At 46.2% G+C, this 19,668-nt stretch overlaps 9 non-coding genes across 9 annotated transcripts; all 9 read left to right on the top strand.

Moving 5' to 3' along the window:
• The first annotated feature begins 974 nt into the window (after window positions 1–974).
• Window positions 975–1,165, top strand: LOC130332015 (U2 spliceosomal RNA). The gene has a single exon (XR_008874781.1). It is a non-coding gene; the product is annotated as a U2 spliceosomal RNA (small nuclear RNA).
• Window positions 1,166–3,257: 2,092 nt separating this feature from the next.
• On the top strand, window positions 3,258–3,448 carry LOC130332016 (U2 spliceosomal RNA). The gene has a single exon (XR_008874782.1). It is a non-coding gene; the product is annotated as a U2 spliceosomal RNA (small nuclear RNA).
• Window positions 3,449–5,534: 2,086 nt separating this feature from the next.
• Window positions 5,535–5,725, top strand: LOC130332019 (U2 spliceosomal RNA). Its single transcript, XR_008874784.1, has one exon. It is a non-coding gene; the product is annotated as a U2 spliceosomal RNA (small nuclear RNA).
• Window positions 5,726–7,819: 2,094 nt separating this feature from the next.
• Window positions 7,820–8,010, top strand: LOC130332020 (U2 spliceosomal RNA). The gene has a single exon (XR_008874785.1). It is a non-coding gene; the product is annotated as a U2 spliceosomal RNA (small nuclear RNA).
• Window positions 8,011–10,100: 2,090 nt separating this feature from the next.
• Window positions 10,101–10,291, top strand: LOC130332021 (U2 spliceosomal RNA). The gene has a single exon (XR_008874786.1). It is a non-coding gene; the product is annotated as a U2 spliceosomal RNA (small nuclear RNA).
• A 2,096-nt stretch (window positions 10,292–12,387) lies between these two features.
• On the top strand, window positions 12,388–12,578 carry LOC130332022 (U2 spliceosomal RNA). Its single transcript, XR_008874787.1, has one exon. It is a non-coding gene; the product is annotated as a U2 spliceosomal RNA (small nuclear RNA).
• A 2,087-nt stretch (window positions 12,579–14,665) lies between these two features.
• LOC130332024 (U2 spliceosomal RNA) lies at window positions 14,666–14,856 on the top strand. Its single transcript, XR_008874788.1, has one exon. It is a non-coding gene; the product is annotated as a U2 spliceosomal RNA (small nuclear RNA).
• Window positions 14,857–16,953: 2,097 nt separating this feature from the next.
• On the top strand, window positions 16,954–17,144 carry LOC130332025 (U2 spliceosomal RNA). The gene has a single exon (XR_008874789.1). It is a non-coding gene; the product is annotated as a U2 spliceosomal RNA (small nuclear RNA).
• A 2,094-nt stretch (window positions 17,145–19,238) lies between these two features.
• Window positions 19,239–19,429, top strand: LOC130332026 (U2 spliceosomal RNA). The gene has a single exon (XR_008874790.1). It is a non-coding gene; the product is annotated as a U2 spliceosomal RNA (small nuclear RNA).
• The last annotated feature ends 239 nt before the right edge of the window (window positions 19,430–19,668 follow it).

The following is a 19,668-nucleotide window of genomic DNA, read 5'->3' on the forward strand; positions in this document are numbered from 1 at the left end:
AAGAGGAAGAGAAGGGAAAAAAAGGTGGAAATGGGTTTAAAAGTGATTTCGGCGGAGAAATATATATATATATATATATATATATATATATATATATATATACGCGCACACACACACATATATATAAACGTATTCTCCGTTGAGATATTGCAGCCGCTGCTGTGTCCAGGCCCAGGAGCCTTAGCACTGTGCTGTGATGTCACTCAATACCACTGACATCACTAGGTGTAAACAACATCTCTCCTTTGCTGTGTATGTGACTATGGAGCTGTTTGGTGATGTCGTCTATTATGGCCTTCATAGAAGCAACAGGAGATTGTTGCATCCATCTAGAACCCTCAGAACTACAGTGCTATGATGTCACTCACTTCCACAGGCCTTGCAGAGTGTAAACAACAACAACCCAGCTTTGTTGTGTATGTAACCATAGGGATTGTGATGTCACCTAGAACCTTCACAGCAGCGACAGCTTTATGAGGAGCATCAGCACTGCTCTGCCTGAGCAGAACCATCACCGCCATAGGTTGTCAAATAACCCGGATTTAACCCACACAGGTAAGTCCAATGGGGTGCAGGCATGTCCTCTATGCTTACAGCTTCCCGTGGGTGTTGGTTTGATACCGTTTGGGGACAGCCAAGGAGGCATCTGCAGGCAACAAAGGTAGGTGTGTGCTTGTGTGTGTGTTTCCTATGCAGATCCTAAGCCCAGTGTCACATGCAAGTAGGAGGAGTAAGAAGGGTTCCTGGCAAATCCGGGTTATGGATTGCATTTAAAAAGGCCCCGTGGGAGTGCAATGGGCCCCTGTCTTGCTGCTTAGCAATAATGGTATGGGTTTAGGTTCTGCTGTGTGTACTGGTGGTTGACTGCCCCCCAGCCCAGAGTGTGCATGGAAAATTGTCTGGCAGCCTCCCTGACAGCAAGCAGTGATAGTGCCCATGAAGGGGACCTTGTTGGGCCCGCCCCTTTCACGGTTATCGCTTCTCGGCCTTTTGGCTAAGATCAAGTGTAGTATCTGTTCTTATCAGTTTAATATCTGATACGTCCCCTATCTGGGGACCATATATTAAATGGATTTTTGAGAACGGGGGCCGATTTCGAAGCTTGCTTCCGTCGCCCTATGCATTGACCCGATATGGCAGTATCTTCGGGTACAGTGCACCACCCCCTTACAGGGTTAAAAAGAAAGATTCCTACTTTCATTGCTACCTGCTTGCTGGCTAGCCAGCTAGCCAGCCCTGTGGGCCTTGCTGCTGCTGCTGCTGCTGCTGCTGCAGCCAAAAAACAAAAGGTGGTGCTGCTGCTGCTTCTGCTGCTTCTGCTTGTGTCTGGCCGCTGTTGGAGCGTCCAGGCACAGGACTTCTGCTGCTGCTGACTAAATGGCCTCCTTAATTGGATCATTTGAGTAGCCAGCACACCTGTGCAGGTAGGGCATGACATGATAGGCAGCTGCCTTGATAGCGGGTGGGTGCTGAATGTTCCTAATTGACAAAATAAGATTAATGCTTATGAAGAAATATAAAATCTCATCCCTTCCCCAATATCGCGCCACACCCCTACCCCTTAATTCCCTGGTTGAACTTGATGGACATATGTCTTTTTTCGACCGTACTAACTATGTAACTATGTAACATAACATGGGGGGGTCTCCTGGCTGTTCACACAGGTGTGTCATTGCTGTACATTGACCATGCATTGCTTCTGTGGTATTGCAAAGGCAAAGACAAATGCTTCCAGCCATCCATTGCACTAATGGATTGGTCATCAGCTGGCTGTCTATGTCCCGCATCAATATAGACCAAAGTACAGAGGGTTAGGCTATGCTATAGTGCACCTACCTGATGCATCAGAAGGTGCGAGGCCCTTGCTAAATTCTGTGCACAGACTTTGAGATCTATGCTTTAGACTGTATCTAAACCTGCTCCAACATGGACTGACATTCTGGCCTACTTTCAGCCGATGCGACTTGTCTGTCGCTGAACAGTCGCTTTTTATGTATTCAGCACCTATGTATAATGTTGTAAAAATGCTCTAGAAGCTAAAGTCGCAGAAATGTCACACATATTTGGCCTGCAACTTTCTGTGCGACAAATTCAGACAGGAAAAATCAGTATAAATCCTTAGAAAATTATCCCCCAGTGTCTCCATCTGCTGGCGGTATTGAATAAGCATTGCTGCACTGATGGGGTATGCATTAGACGAAAAAAAAGAAGAAAAAGAAGAATAATACGCCCAGAAAAGAGGCGAAAAGGAGAAAAACGTAAAAAAACGTGAAAAAAAAGTAAGAGGAAGAGAAGGGAAAAAAAGGTGGAAATGGGTTTAAAAGTGATTTCGGCGGAGAAATATATATATATATATATATATATATATATATATATATATATACGCGCACACACACACATATATATAAACGTATTCTCCGTTGAGATATTGCAGCCGCTGCTGTGTCCAGGCCCAGGAGCCTTAGCACTGTGCTGTGATGTCACTCAATACCACTGACATCACTAGGTGTAAACAACATCTCTCCTTTGCTGTGTATGTGACTATGGAGCTGTTTGGTGATGTCGTCTATTATGGCCTTCATAGAAGCAACAGGAGATTGTTGCATCCATCTAGAACCCTCAGAACTACAGTGCTATGATGTCACTCACTTCCACAGGCCTTGCAGAGTGTAAACAACAACAACCCAGCTTTGTTGTGTATGTAACCATAGGGATTGTGATGTCACCTAGAACCTTTTCACAGCAGCGACAGCTTTATGAGGAGCATCAGCACTGCTCTGCCTGAGCAGAACCATCACCGCCATAGGTTGTCAAATAACCCGGATTTAACCCACACAGGTAAGTCCAATGGGGTGCAGGCATGTCCTCTATGCTTACAGCTTCCCGTGGGTGTTGGTTTGATACCGTTTGGGGACAGCCAAGGAGGCATCTGCAGGCAACAAAGGTAGGTGTGTGCTTGTGTGTGTGTTTCCTATGCAGATCCTAAGCCCAGTGTCACATGCAAGTAGGAGGAGTAAGAAGGGTTCCTGGCAAATCCGGGTTATGGATTGCATTTAAAAAGGCCCCGTGGGAGTGCAATGGGCCCCTGTCTTGCTGCTTAGCAATAATGGTATGGGTTTAGGTTCTGCTGTGTGTACTGGTGGTTGACTGCCCCCCAGCCCAGAGTGTGCATGGAAAATTGTCTGGCAGCCTCCCTGACAGCAAGCAGTGATAGTGCCCATGAAGGGGACCTTGTTGGGCCCGCCCCTTTCACGGTTATCGCTTCTCGGCCTTTTGGCTAAGATCAAGTGTAGTATCTGTTCTTATCAGTTTAATATCTGATACGTCCCCTATCTGGGGACCATATATTAAATGGATTTTTGAGAACGGGGGCCGATTTCGAAGCTTGCTTCCGTCGCCCTATGCATTGACCCGATATGGCAGTATCTTCGGGTACAGTGCACCACCCCCTTACAGGGTTAAAAAGAAAGATTCCTACTTTCATTGCTACCTGCTTGCTGGCTAGCCAGCTAGCCAGCCCTGTGGGCCTTGCTGCTGCTGCTGCTGCTGCAGCCAAAAAACAAAAGGTGGTGCTGCTGCTGCTTCTGCTGCTTCTGCTTGTGTCTGGCCGCTGTTGGAGCGTCCAGGCACAGGACTTCTGCTGCTGCTGACTAAATGGCCTCCTTAATTGGATCATTTGAGTAGCCAGCACACCTGTGCAGGTAGGGCATGACATGATAGGCAGCTGCCTTGATAGCGGGTGGGTGCTGAATGTTCCTAATTGACAAAATAAGATTAATGCTTATGAAGAAATATAAAATCTCATCCCTTCCCCAATATCGCGCCACACCCCTACCCCTTAATTCCCTGGTTGAACTTGATGGACATATGTCTTTTTTCGACCGTACTAACTATGTAACTATGTAACATAACATGGGGGGGTCTCCTGGCTGTTCACACAGGTGTGTCATTGCTGTACATTGACCATGCATTGCTTCTGTGGTATTGCAAAGGCAAAGACAAATGCTTCCAGCCATCCATTGCACTAATGGATTGGTCATCAGCTGGCTGTCTATGTCCCGCATCAATATAGACCAAAGTACAGAGGGTTAGGCTATGCTATAGTGCACCTACCTGATGCATCAGAAGGTGCGAGGCCCTTGCTAAATTCTGTGCACAGACTTTGAGATCTATGCTTTAGACTGTATCTAAACCTGCTCCAACATGGACTGACATTCTGGCCTACTTTCAGCCGATGCGACTTGTCTGTCGCTGAACAGTCGCTTTTTATGTATTCAGCACCTATGTATAATGTTGTAAAAATGCTCTAGAAGCTAAAGTCGCAGAAATGTCACACATATTTGGCCTGCAACTTTCTGTGCGACAAATTCAGACAGGAAAAATCAGTATAAATCCTTAGAAAATTATCCCCCAGTGTCTCCATCTGCTGGCGGTATTGAATAAGCATTGCTGCACTGATGGGGTATGCATTAGACGAAAAAAAAGAAGAAAAAGAAGAATAATACGCCCAGAAAAGAGGCGAAAAGGAGAAAAACGTAAAAAAACGTGAAAAAAAAGTAAGAGGAAGAGAAGGGAAAAAAAGGTGGAAATGGGTTTAAAAGTGATTTCGGCGGAGAAATATATATATATATATATATATATATATATATATATATATATATACGCGCACACACACACATATATATAAACGTATTCTCCGTTGAGATATTGCAGCCGCTGCTGTGTCCAGGCCCAGGAGCCTTAGCACTGTGCTGTGATGTCACTCAATACCACTGACATCACTAGGTGTAAACAACATCTCTCCTTTGCTGTGTATGTGACTATGGAGCTGTTTGGTGATGTCGTCTATTATGGCCTTCATAGAAGCAACAGGAGATTGTTGCATCCATCTAGAACCCTCAGAACTACAGTGCTATGATGTCACTCACTTCCACAGGCCTTGCAGAGTGTAAACAACAACAACCCAGCTTTGTTGTGTATGTAACCATAGGGATTGTGATGTCACCTAGAACCTTCACAGCAGCGACAGCTTTATGAGGAGCATCAGCACTGCTCTGCCTGAGCAGAACCATCACCGCCATAGGTTGTCAAATAACCCGGATTTAACCCACACAGGTAAGTCCAATGGGGTGCAGGCATGTCCTCTATGCTTACAGCTTCCCGTGGGTGTTGGTTTGATACCGTTTGGGGACAGCCAAGGAGGCATCTGCAGGCAACAAAGGTAGGTGTGTGCTTGTGTGTGTGTTTCCTATGCAGATCCTAAGCCCAGTGTCACATGCAAGTAGGAGGAGTAAGAAGGGTTCCTGGCAAATCCGGGTTATGGATTGCATTTAAAAAGGCCCCGTGGGAGTGCAATGGGCCCCTGTCTTGCTGCTTAGCAATAATGGTATGGGTTTAGGTTCTGCTGTGTGTACTGGTGGTTGACTGCCCCCCAGCCCAGAGTGTGCATGGAAAATTGTCTGGCAGCCTCCCTGACAGCAAGCAGTGATAGTGCCCATGAAGGGGACCTTGTTGGGCCCGCCCCTTTCACGGTTATCGCTTCTCGGCCTTTTGGCTAAGATCAAGTGTAGTATCTGTTCTTATCAGTTTAATATCTGATACGTCCCCTATCTGGGGACCATATATTAAATGGATTTTTGAGAACGGGGGCCGATTTCGAAGCTTGCTTCCGTCGCCCTATGCATTGACCCGATATGGCAGTATCTTCGGGTACAGTGCACCACCCCCTTACAGGGTTAAAAAGAAAGATTCCTACTTTCATTGCTACCTGCTTGCTGGCTAGCCAGCTAGCCAGCCCTGTGGGCCTTGCTGCTGCTGCTGCTGCTGCTGCTGCTGCAGCCAAAAAACAAAAGGTGGTGCTGCTGCTGCTTCTGCTGCTTCTGCTTGTGTCTGGCCGCTGTTGGAGCGTCCAGGCACAGGACTTCTGCTGCTGCTGACTAAATGGCCTCCTTAATTGGATCATTTGAGTAGCCAGCACACCTGTGCAGGTAGGGCATGACATGATAGGCAGCTGCCTTGATAGCGGGTGGGTGCTGAATGTTCCTAATTGACAAAATAAGATTAATGCTTATGAAGAAATATAAAATCTCATCCCTTCCCCAATATCGCGCCACACCCCTACCCCTTAATTCCCTGGTTGAACTTGATGGACATATGTCTTTTTTCGACCGTACTAACTATGTAACTATGTAACATAACATGGGGGGGTCTCCTGGCTGTTCACACACAGGTGTGTCATTGCTGTACATTGACCATGCATTGCTTCTGTGGTATTGCAAAGGCAAAGACAAATGCTTCCAGCCATCCATTGCACTAATGGATTGGTCATCAGCTGGCTGTCTATGTCCCGCATCAATATAGACCAAAGTACAGAGGGTTAGGCTATGCTATAGTGCACCTACCTGATGCATCAGAAGGTGCGAGGCCCTTGCTAAATTCTGTGCACAGACTTTGAGATCTATGCTTTAGACTGTATCTAAACCTGCTCCAACATGGACTGACATTCTGGCCTACTTTCAGCCGATGCGACTTGTCTGTCGCTGAACAGTCGCTTTTTATGTATTCAGCACCTATGTATAATGTTGTAAAAATGCTCTAGAAGCTAAAGTCGCAGAAATGTCACACATATTTGGCCTGCAACTTTCTGTGCGACAAATTCAGACAGGAAAAATCAGTATAAATCCTTAGAAAATTATCCCCCAGTGTCTCCATCTGCTGGCGGTATTGAATAAGCATTGCTGCACTGATGGGGTATGCATTAGACGAAAAAAAAGAAGAAAAAGAAGAATAATACGCCCAGAAAAGAGGCGAAAAGGAGAAAAACGTAAAAAAACGTGAAAAAAAAGTAAGAGGAAGAGAAGGGAAAAAAAGGTGGAAATGGGTTTAAAAGTGATTTCGGCGGAGAATATATATATATATATATATATATATATATATATATATATATACGCGCACACACACACATATATATAAACGTATTCTCCGTTGAGATATTGCAGCCGCTGCTGTGTCCAGGCCCAGGAGCCTTAGCACTGTGCTGTGATGTCACTCAATACCACTGACATCACTAGGTGTAAACAACATCTCTCCTTTGCTGTGTATGTGACTATGGAGCTGTTTGGTGATGTCGTCTATTATGGCCTTCATAGAAGCAACAGGAGATTGTTGCATCCATCTAGAACCCTCAGAACTACAGTGCTATGATGTCACTCACTTCCACAGGCCTTGCAGAGTGTAAACAACAACAACCCAGCTTTGTTGTGTATGTAACCATAGGGATTGTGATGTCACCTAGAACCTTCACAGCAGCGACAGCTTTATGAGGAGCATCAGCACTGCTCTGCCTGAGCAGAACCATCACCGCCATAGGTTGTCAAATAACCCGGATTTAACCCACACAGGTAAGTCCAATGGGGTGCAGGCATGTCCTCTATGCTTACAGCTTCCCGTGGGTGTTGGTTTGATACCGTTTGGGGACAGCCAAGGAGGCATCTGCAGGCAACAAAGGTAGGTGTGTGCTTGTGTGTGTGTTTCCTATGCAGATCCTAAGCCCAGTGTCACATGCAAGTAGGAGGAGTAAGAAGGGTTCCTGGCAAATCCGGGTTATGGATTGCATTTAAAAAGGCCCCGTGGGAGTGCAATGGGCCCCTGTCTTGCTGCTTAGCAATAATGGTATGGGTTTAGGTTCTGCTGTGTGTACTGGTGGTTGACTGCCCCCCAGCCCAGAGTGTGCATGGAAAATTGTCTGGCAGCCTCCCTGACAGCAAGCAGTGATAGTGCCCATGAAGGGGACCTTGTTGGGCCCGCCCCTTTCACGGTTATCGCTTCTCGGCCTTTTGGCTAAGATCAAGTGTAGTATCTGTTCTTATCAGTTTAATATCTGATACGTCCCCTATCTGGGGACCATATATTAAATGGATTTTTGAGAACGGGGGCCGATTTCGAAGCTTGCTTCCGTCGCCCTATGCATTGACCCGATATGGCAGTATCTTCGGGTACAGTGCACCACCCCCTTACAGGGTTAAAAAGAAAGATTCCTACTTTCATTGCTACCTGCTTGCTGGCTAGCCAGCTAGCCAGCCCTGTGGGCCTTGCTGCTGCTGCTGCTGCTGCTGCTGCAGCCAAAAAACAAAAGGTGGTGCTGCTGCTGCTTCTGCTGCTTCTGCTTGTGTCTGGCCGCTGTTGGAGCGTCCAGGCACAGGACTTCTGCTGCTGCTGACTAAATGGCCTCCTTAATTGGATCATTTGAGTAGCCAGCACACCTGTGCAGGTAGGGCATGACATGATAGGCAGCTGCCTTGATAGCGGGTGGGTGCTGAATGTTCCTAATTGACAAAATAAGATTAATGCTTATGAAGAAATATAAAATCTCATCCCTTCCCCAATATCGCGCCACACCCCTACCCCTTAATTCCCTGGTTGAACTTGATGGACATATGTCTTTTTTCGACCGTACTAACTATGTAACTATGTAACATAACATGGGGGGGTCTCCTGGCTGTTCACACAGGTGTGTCATTGCTGTACATTGACCATGCATTGCTTCTGTGGTATTGCAAAGGCAAAGACAAATGCTTCCAGCCATCCATTGCACTAATGGATTGGTCATCAGCTGGCTGTCTATGTCCCGCATCAATATAGACCAAAGTACAGAGGGTTAGGCTATGCTATAGTGCACCTACCTGATGCATCAGAAGGTGCGAGGCCCTTGCTAAATTCTGTGCACAGACTTTGAGATCTATGCTTTAGACTGTATCTAAACCTGCTCCAACATGGACTGACATTCTGGCCTACTTTCAGCCGATGCGACTTGTCTGTCGCTGAACAGTCGCTTTTTATGTATTCAGCACCTATGTATAATGTTGTAAAAATGCTCTAGAAGCTAAAGTCGCAGAAATGTCACACATATTTGGCCTGCAACTTTCTGTGCGACAAATTCAGACAGGAAAAATCAGTATAAATCCTTAGAAAATTATCCCCCAGTGTCTCCATCTGCTGGCGGTATTGAATAAGCATTGCTGCACTGATGGGGTATGCATTAGACGAAAAAAAAGAAGAAAAAGAAGAATAATACGCCCAGAAAAGAGGCGAAAAGGAGAAAAACGTAAAAAAACGTGAAAAAAAAGTAAGAGGAAGAGAAGGGAAAAAAAGGTGGAAATGGGTTTAAAAGTGATTTCGGCGGAGAAATATATATATATATATATATATATATATATATATATATATATACGCGCACACACACACATATATATAAACGTATTCTCCGTTGAGATATTGCAGCCGCTGCTGTGTCCAGGCCCAGGAGCCTTAGCACTGTGCTGTGATGTCACTCAATACCACTGACATCACTAGGTGTAAACAACATCTCTCCTTTGCTGTGTATGTGACTATGGAGCTGTTTGGTGATGTCGTCTATTATGGCCTTCATAGAAGCAACAGGAGATTGTTGCATCCATCTAGAACCCTCAGAACTACAGTGCTATAATGTCAATCACTTCAACAGGCCTTGCAGAGTGTAAACAACAACAACCCAGCTTTGTTGTGTATGTAACCATAGGGATTGTGATGTCACCTAGAACCTTCACAGCAGCGACAGCTTTATGAGGAGCATCAGCACTGCTCTGCCTGAGCAGAACCATCACCGCCATAGGTTGTCAAATAACCCGGATTTAACCCACACAGGTAAGTCCAATGGGGTGCAGGCATGTCCTCTATGCTTACAGCTTCCCGTGGGTGTTGGTTTGATACCGTTTGGGGACAGCCAAGGAGGCATCTGCAGGCAACAAAGGTAGGTGTGTGCTTGTGTGTGTGTTTCCTATGCAGATCCTAAGCCCAGTGTCACATGCAAGTAGGAGGAGTAAGAAGGGTTCCTGGCAAATCCGGGTTATGGATTGCATTTAAAAAGGCCCCGTGGGAGTGCAATGGGCCCCTGTCTTGCTGCTTAGCAATAATGGTATGGGTTTAGGTTCTGCTGTGTGTACTGGTGGTTGACTGCCCCCCAGCCCAGAGTGTGCATGGAAAATTGTCTGGCAGCCTCCCTGACAGCAAGCAGTGATAGTGCCCATGAAGGGGACCTTGTTGGGCCCGCCCCTTTCACGGTTATCGCTTCTCGGCCTTTTGGCTAAGATCAAGTGTAGTATCTGTTCTTATCAGTTTAATATCTGATACGTCCCCTATCTGGGGACCATATATTAAATGGATTTTTGAGAACGGGGGCCGATTTCGAAGCTTGCTTCCGTCGCCCTATGCATTGACCCGATATGGCAGTATCTTCGGGTACAGTGCACCACCCCCTTACAGGGTTAAAAAGAAAGATTCTTACTTTCATTGCTACCTGCTTGCTGGCTAGCCAGCTAGCCAGCCCTGTGGGCCTTGCTGCTGCTGCTGCTGCTGCTGCTGCAGCCAAAAAACAAAAGGTGGTGCTGCTGCTGCTTCTGCTGCTTCTGCTTGTGTCTGGCCGCTGTTGGAGCGTCCAGGCACAGGACTTCTGCTGCTGCTGACTAAATGGCCTCCTTAATTGGATCATTTGAGTAGCCAGCACACCTGTGCAGGTAGGGCATGACATGATAGGCAGCTGCCTTGATAGCGGGTGGGTGCTGAATGTTCCTAATTGACAAAATAAGATTAATGCTTATGAAGAAATATAAAATCTCATCCCTTCCCCAATATCGCGCCACACCCCTACCCCTTAATTCCCTGGTTGAACTTGATGGACATATGTCTTTTTTCGACCGTACTAACTATGTAACTATGTAACATAACATGGGGGGGTCTCCTGGCTGTTCACACAGGTGTGTCATTGCTGTACATTGACCATGCATTGCTTCTGTGGTATTGCAAAGGCAAAGACAAATGCTTCCAGCCATCCATTGCACTAATGGATTGGTCATCAGCTGGCTGTCTATGTCCCGCATCAATATAGACCAAAGTACAGAGGGTTAGGCTATGCTATAGTGCACCTACCTGATGCATCAGAAGGTGCGAGGCCCTTGCTAAATTCTGTGCACAGACTTTGAGATCTATGCTTTAGACTGTATCTAAACCTGCTCCAACATGGACTGACATTCTGGCCTACTTTCAGCCGATGCGACTTGTCTGTCGCTGAACAGTCGCTTTTTATGTATTCAGCACCTATGTATAATGTTGTAAAAATGCTCTAGAAGCTAAAGTCGCAGAAATGTCACACATATTTGGCCTGCAACTTTCTGTGCGACAAATTCAGACAGGAAAAATCAGTATAAATCCTTAGAAAATTATCCCCCAGTGTCTCCATCTGCTGGCGGTATTGAATAAGCATTGCTGCACTGATGGGGTATGCATTAGACGAAAAAAAAGAAGAAAAAGAAGAATAATACGCCCAGAAAAGAGGCGAAAAGGAGAAAAACGTAAAAAAACGTGAAAAAAAAGTAAGAGGAAGAGAAGGGAAAAAAAGGTGGAAATGGGTTTAAAAGTGATTTCGGCGGAGAAATATATATATATATATATATATATATATATATATATATATATATATACGCGCACACACACACATATATATAAACGTATTCTCCGTTGAGATATTGCAGCCGCTGCTGTGTCCAGGCCCAGGAGCCTTAGCACTGTGCTGTGATGTCACTCAATACCACTGACATCACTAGGTGTAAACAACATCTCTCCTTTGCTGTGTATGTGACTATGGAGCTGTTTGGTGATGTCGTCTATTATGGCCTTCATAGAAGCAACAGGAGATTGTTGCATCCATCTAGAACCCTCAGAACTACAGTGCTATGATGTCACTCACTTCCACAGGCCTTGCAGAGTGTAAACAACAACAACCCAGCTTTGTTGTGTGTATGTAACCATAGGGATTGTGATGTCACCTAGAACCTTCACAGCAGCGACAGCTTTATGAGGAGCATCAGCACTGCTCTGCCTGAGCAGAACCATCACCGCCATAGGTTGTCAAATAACCCGGATTTAACCCACACAGGTAAGTCCAATGGGGTGCAGGCATGTCCTCTATGCTTACAGCTTCCCGTGGGTGTTGGTTTGATACCGTTTGGGGACAGCCAAGGAGGCATCTGCAGGCAACAAAGGTAGGTGTGTGCTTGTGTGTGTGTTTCCTATGCAGATCCTAAGCCCAGTGTCACATGCAAGTAGGAGGAGTAAGAAGGGTTCCTGGCAAATCCGGGTTATGGATTGCATTTAAAAAGGCCCCGTGGGAGTGCAATGGGCCCCTGTCTTGCTGCTTAGCAATAATGGTATGGGTTTAGGTTCTGCTGTGTGTACTGGTGGTTGACTGCCCCCCAGCCCAGAGTGTGCATGGAAAATTGTCTGGCAGCCTCCCTGACAGCAAGCAGTGATAGTGCCCATGAAGGGGACCTTGTTGGGCCCGCCCCTTTCACGGTTATCGCTTCTCGGCCTTTTGGCTAAGATCAAGTGTAGTATCTGTTCTTATCAGTTTAATATCTGATACGTCCCCTATCTGGGGACCATATATTAAATGGATTTTTGAGAACGGGGGCCGATTTCGAAGCTTGCTTCCGTCGCCCTATGCATTGACCCGATATGGCAGTATCTTCGGGTACAGTGCACCACCCCCTTACAGGGTTAAAAAGAAAGATTCCTACTTTCATTGCTACCTGCTTGCTGGCTAGCCAGCTAGCCAGCCCTGTGGGCCTTGCTGCTGCTGCTGCTGCTGCTGCAGCCAAAAAACAAAAGGTGGTGCTGCTGCTGCTTCTGCTGCTTCTGCTTGTGTCTGGCCGCTGTTGGAGCGTCCAGGCACAGGACTTCTGCTGCTGCTGACTAAATGGCCTCCTTAATTGGATCATTTGAGTAGCCAGCACACCTGTGCAGGTAGGGCATGACATGATAGGCAGCTGCCTTGATAGCGGGTGGGTGCTGAATGTTCCTAATTGACAAAATAAGATTAATGCTTATGAAGAAATATAAAATCTCATCCCTTCCCCAATATCGCGCCACACCCCTACCCCTTAATTCCCTGGTTGAACTTGATGGACATATGTCTTTTTTCGACCGTACTAACTATGTAACTATGTAACATAACATGGGGGGGTCTCCTGGCTGTTCACACAGGTGTGTCATTGCTGTACATTGACCATGCATTGCTTCTGTGGTATTGCAAAGGCAAAGACAAATGCTTCCAGCCATCCATTGCACTAATGGATTGGTCATCAGCTGGCTGTCTATGTCCCGCATCAATATAGACCAAAGTACAGAGGGTTAGGCTATGCTATAGTGCACCTACCTGATGCATCAGAAGGTGCGAGGCCCTTGCTAAATTCTGTGCACAGACTTTGAGATCTATGCTTTAGACTGTATCTAAACCTGCTCCAACATGGACTGACATTCTGGCCTACTTTCAGCCGATGCGACTTGTCTGTCGCTGAACAGTCGCTTTTTATGTATTCAGCACCTATGTATAATGTTGTAAAAATGCTCTAGAAGCTAAAGTCGCAGAAATGTCACACATATTTGGCCTGCAACTTTCTGTGCGACAAATTCAGACAGGAAAAATCAGTATAAATCCTTAGAAAATTATCCCCCAGTGTCTCCATCTGCTGGCGGTATTGAATAAGCATTGCTGCACTGATGGGGTATGCATTAGACGAAAAAAAAGAAGAAAAAGAAGAATAATACGCCCAGAAAAGAGGCGAAAAGGAGAAAAACGTAAAAAAACGTGAAAAAAAAGTAAGAGGAAGAGAAGGGAAAAAAAGGTGGAAATGGGTTTAAAAGTGATTTCGGCGGAGAAATATATATATATATATATATATATATATATATATATATATATACGCGCACACACACACATATATATAAACGTATTCTCCGTTGAGATATTGCAGCCGCTGCTGTGTCCAGGCCCAGGAGCCTTAGCACTGTGCTGTGATGTCACTCAATACCACTGACATCACTAGGTGTAAACAACATCTCTCCTTTGCTGTGTATGTGACTATGGAGCTGTTTGGTGATGTCGTCTATTATGGCCTTCATAGAAGCAACAGGAGATTGTTGCATCCATCTAGAACCCTCAGAACTACAGTGCTATGATGTCACTCACTTCCACAGGCCTTGCAGAGTGTAAACAACAACAACCCAGCTTTGTTGTGTATGTAACCATAGGGATTGTGATGTCACCTAGAACCTTCACAGCAGCGACAGCTTTATGAGGAGCATCAGCACTGCTCTGCCTGAGCAGAACCATCACCGCCATAGGTTGTCAAATAACCCGGATTTAACCCACACAGGTAAGTCCAATGGGGTGCAGGCATGTCCTCTATGCTTACAGCTTCCCGTGGGTGTTGGTTTGATACCGTTTGGGGACAGCCAAGGAGGCATCTGCAGGCAACAAAGGTAGGTGTGTGCTTGTGTGTGTGTTTCCTATGCAGATCCTAAGCCCAGTGTCACATGCAAGTAGGAGGAGTAAGAAGGGTTCCTGGCAAATCCGGGTTATGGATTGCATTTAAAAAGGCCCCGTGGGAGTGCAATGGGCCCCTGTCTTGCTGCTTAGCAATAATGGTATGGGTTTAGGTTCTGCTGTGTGTACTGGTGGTTGACTGCCCCCCAGCCCAGAGTGTGCATGGAAAATTGTCTGGCAGCCTCCCTGACAGCAAGCAGTGATAGTGCCCATGAAGGGGACCTTGTTGGGCCCGCCCCTTTCACGGTTATCGCTTCTCGGCCTTTTGGCTAAGATCAAGTGTAGTATCTGTTCTTATCAGTTTAATATCTGATACGTCCCCTATCTGGGGACCATATATTAAATGGATTTTTGAGAACGGGGGCCGATTTCGAAGCTTGCTTCCGTCGCCCTATGCATTGACCCGATATGGCAGTATCTTCGGGTACAGTGCACCACCCCCTTACAGGGTTAAAAAGAAAGATTCCTACTTTCATTGCTACCTGCTTGCTGGCTAGCCAGCTAGCCAGCCCTGTGGGCCTTGCTGCTGCTGCTGCTGCTGCTGCTGCAGCCAAAAAACAAAAGGTGGTGCTGCTGCTGCTTCTGCTGCTTCTGCTTGTGTCTGGCCGCTGTTGGAGCGTCCAGGCACAGGACTTCTGCTGCTGCTGACTAAATGGCCTCCTTAATTGGATCATTTGAGTAGCCAGCACACCTGTGCAGGTAGGGCATGACATGATAGGCAGCTGCCTTGATAGCGGGTGGGTGCTGAATGTTCCTAATTGACAAAATAAGATTAATGCTTATGAAGAAATATAAAATCTCATCCCTTCCCCAATATCGCGCCACACCCCTACCCCTTAATTCCCTGGTTGAACTTGATGGACATATGTCTTTTTTCGACCGTACTAACTATGTAACTATGTAACATAACATGGGGGGGTCTCCTGGCTGTTCACACAGGTGTGTCATTGCTGTACATTGACCATGCATTGCTTCTGTGGTATTGCAAAGGCAAAGACAAATGCTTCCAGCCATCCATTGCACTAATGGATTGGTCATCAGCTGGCTGTCTATGTCCCGCATCAATATAGACCAAAGTACAGAGGGTTAGGCTATGCTATAGTGCACCTACCTGATGCATCAGAAGGTGCGAGGCCCTTGCTAAATTCTGTGCACAGACTTTGAGATCTATGCTTTAGACTGTATCTAAACCTGCTCCAACATGGACTGACATTCTGGCCTACTTTCAGCCGATGCGACTTGTCTGTCGCTGAACAGTCGCTTTTTATGTATTCAGCACCTATGTATAATGTTGTAAAAATGCTCTAGAAGCTAAAGTCGCAGAAATGTCACACATATTTGGCCTGCAACTTTCTGTGCGACAAATTCAGACAGGAAAAATCAGTATAAATCCTTAGAAAATTATCCCCCAGTGTCTCCATCTGCTGGCGGTATTGAATAAGCATTGCTGCACTGATGGGGTATGCATTAGACGAAAAAAAAGAAGAAAAAGAAGAATAATACGCCCAGAAAAGAGGCGAAAAGGAGAAAAACGTAAAAAAACGTGAAAAAAAAGTAAGAGGAAGAGAAGGGAAAAAAAGGTGGAAATGGGTTTAAAAGTGATTTCGGCGGAGAAATATATATATATATATATATATATATATATATATATATATATATACGCGCACACACACACATATATATAAACGTATTCTCCGTTGAGATATTGCAGCCGCTGCTGTGTCCAGGCCCAGGAGCCTTAGCACTGTGCTGTGATGTCACTCAATACCACTGACATCACTAGGTGTAAACAACATCTCTCCTTTGCTGTGTATGTGACTATGGAGCTGTTTGGTGATGTCGTCTATTATGGCCTTCATAGAAGCAACAGGAGATTGTTGCATCCATCTAGAACCCTCAGAACTACAGTGCAGTGCTATGATGTCACTCACTTCCACAGGCCTTGCAGAGTGTAAACAACAACAACCCAGCTTTGTTGTGTATGTAACCATAGGGATTGTGATGTCACCTAGAACCTTCACAGCAGCGACAGCTTTATGAGGAGCATCAGCACTGCTCTGCCTGAGCAGAACCATCACCGCCATAGGTTGTCAAATAACCCGGATTTAACCCACACAGGTAAGTCCAATGGGGTGCAGGCATGTCCTCTATGCTTACAGCTTCCCGTGGGTGTTGGTTTGATACCGTTTGGGGACAGCCAAGGAGGCATCTGCAGGCAACAAAGGTAGGTGTGTGCTTGTGTGTGTGTTTCCTATGCAGATCCTAAGCCCAGTGTCACATGCAAGTAGGAGGAGTAAGAAGGGTTCCTGGCAAATCCGGGTTATGGATTGCATTTAAAAAGGCCCCGTGGGAGTGCAATGGGCCCCTGTCTTGCTGCTTAGCAATAATGGTATGGGTTTAGGTTCTGCTGTGTGTACTGGTGGTTGACTGCCCCCCAGCCCAGAGTGTGCATGGAAAATTGTCTGGCAGCCTCCCTGACAGCAAGCAGTGATAGTGCCCATGAAGGGGACCTTGTTGGGCCCGCCCCTTTCACGGTTATCGCTTCTCGGCCTTTTGGCTAAGATCAAGTGTAGTATCTGTTCTTATCAGTTTAATATCTGATACGTCCCCTATCTGGGGACCATATATTAAATGGATTTTTGAGAACGGGGGCCGATTTCGAAGCTTGCTTCCGTCGCCCTATGCATTGACCCGATATGGCAGTATCTTCGGGTACAGTGCACCACCCCCTTACAGGGTTAAAAAGAAAGATTCCTACTTTCATTGCTACCTGCTTGCTGGCTAGCCAGCTAGCCAGCCCTGTGGGCCTTGCTGCTGCTGCTGCTGCTGCTGCAGCCAAAAAACAAAAGGTGGTGCTGCTGCTGCTGCTTCTGCTGCTTCTGCTTGTGTCTGGCCGCTGTTGGAGCGTCCAGGCACAGGACTTCTGCTGCTGCTGACTAAATGGCCTCCTTAATTGGATCATTTGAGTAGCCAGCACACCTGTGCAGGTAGGGCATGACATGATAGGCAGCTGCCTTGATAGCGGGTGGGTGCTGAATGTTCCTAATTGACAAAATAAGATTAATGCTTATGAAGAAATATAAAATCTCATCCCTTCCCCAATATCGCGCCACACCCCTACCCCTTAATTCCCTGGTTGAACTTGATGGACATATGTCTTTTTTCGACCGTACTAACTATGTAACTATGTAACATAACATGGGGGGGTCTCCTGGCTGTTCACACAGGTGTGTCATTGCTGTACATTGACCATGCATTGCTTCTGTGGTATTGCAAAGGCAAAGACAAATGCTTCCAGCCATCCATTGCACTAATGGATTGGTCATCAGCTGGCTGTCTATGTCCCGCATCAATATAGACCAAAGTACAGAGGGTTAGGCTATGCTATAGTGCACCTACCTGATGCATCAGAAGGTGCGAGGCCCTTGCTAAATTCTGTGCACAGACTTTGAGATCTATGCTTTAGACTGTATCTAAACCTGCTCCAACATGGACTGACATTCTGGCCTACTTTCAGCCGATGCGACTTGTCTGTCGCTGAACAGTCGCTTTTTATGTATTCAGCACCTATGTATAATGTTGTAAAAATGCTCTAGAAGCTAAAGTCGCAGAAATGTCACACATATTTGGCCTGCAACTTTCTGTGCGACAAATTCAGACAGGAAAAATCAGTATAAATCCTTAGAAAATTATCCCCCAGTGTCTCCATCTGCTGGCGGTATTGAATAAGCATTGCTGCACTGATGGGGTATGCATTAGACGAAAAAAAAGAAGAAAAAGAAGAATAATACGCCCAGAAAAGAGGCGAAAAGGAGAAAAACGTAAAAAAACGTGAAAAAAAAGTAAGAGGAAGAGAAGGGAAAAAAAGGTGGAAATGGGTTTAAAAGTGATTTCGGCGGAGAAATATATATATATATATATATATATATATATATATATATATATATATACGCGCACACACACACATATATATAAACGTATTCTCCGTTGAGATATTGCAGCCGCTGCTGTGTCCAGGCCCAGGAGCCTTAGCACTGTGCTGTGATGTCACTCAATACCACTGACATCACTAGGTGTAAACAACATCTCTCCTTTGCTGTGTATGTGACTATGGAGCTGTTTGGTGATGTCGTCTATTATGGCCTTCATAGAAGCAACAGGAGATTGTTGCATCCATCTAGAACCCTCAGAACTACAGTGCTATGATGTCACTCACTTCCACAGGCCTTGCAGAGTGTAAACAACAACAACCCAGCTTTGTTGTGTATGTAACCATAGGGATTGTGATGTCACCTAGAACCTTCACAGCAGCGACAGCTTTATGAGGAGCATCAGCACTGCTCTGCCTGAGCAGAACCATCACCGCCATAGGTTGTCAAATAACCCGGATTTAACCCACACAGGTAAGTCCAATGGGGTGCAGGCATGTCCTCTATGCTTACAGCTTCCCGTGGGTGTTGGTTTGATACCGTTTGGGGACAGCCAAGGAGGCATCTGCAGGCAACAAAGGTAGGTGTGTGCTTGTGTGTGTGTTTCCTATGCAGATCCTAAGCCCAGTGTCACATGCAAGTAGGAGGAGTAAGAAGGGTTCCTGGCAAATCCGGGTTATGGATTGCATTTAAAAAGGCCCCGTGGGAGTGCAATGGGCCCCTGTCTTGCTGCTTAGCAATAATGGTATGGGTTTAGGTTCTGCTGTGTGTACTGGTGGTTGACTGCCCCCCAGCCCAGAGTGTGCATGGAAAATTGTCTGGCAGCCTCCCTGACAGCAAGCAGTGATAGTGCCCATGAAGGGGACCTTGTTGGGCCCGCCCCTTTCACGGTTATCGCTTCTCGGCCTTTTGGCTAAGATCAAGTGTAGTATCTGTTCTTATCAGTTTAATATCTGATACGTCCCCTATCTGGGGACCATATATTAAATGGATTTTTGAGAACGGGGGCCGATTTCGAAGCTTGCTTCCGTCGCCCTATGCATTGACCCGATATGGCAGTATCTTCGGGTACAGTGCACCACCCCCTTACAGGGTTAAAAAGAAAGATTCCTACTTTCATTGCTACCTGCTTGCTGGCTAGCCAGCTAGCCAGCCCTGTGGGCCTTGCTGCTGCTGCTGCTGCAGCCAAAAAACAAAAGGTGGTGCTGCTGCTGCTGCTTCTGCTGCTTCTGCTTGTGTCTGGCCGCTGTTGGAGCGTCCAGGCACAGGACTTCTGCTGCTGCTGACTAAATGGCCTCCTTAATTGGATCATTTGAGTAGCCA

The sequence above is a fragment of the Hyla sarda genome, unplaced genomic scaffold, assembly GCF_029499605.1.
Source record: "Hyla sarda isolate aHylSar1 unplaced genomic scaffold, aHylSar1.hap1 scaffold_360, whole genome shotgun sequence".
NCBI lineage: Eukaryota > Metazoa > Chordata > Amphibia > Anura > Hylidae > Hyla > Hyla sarda.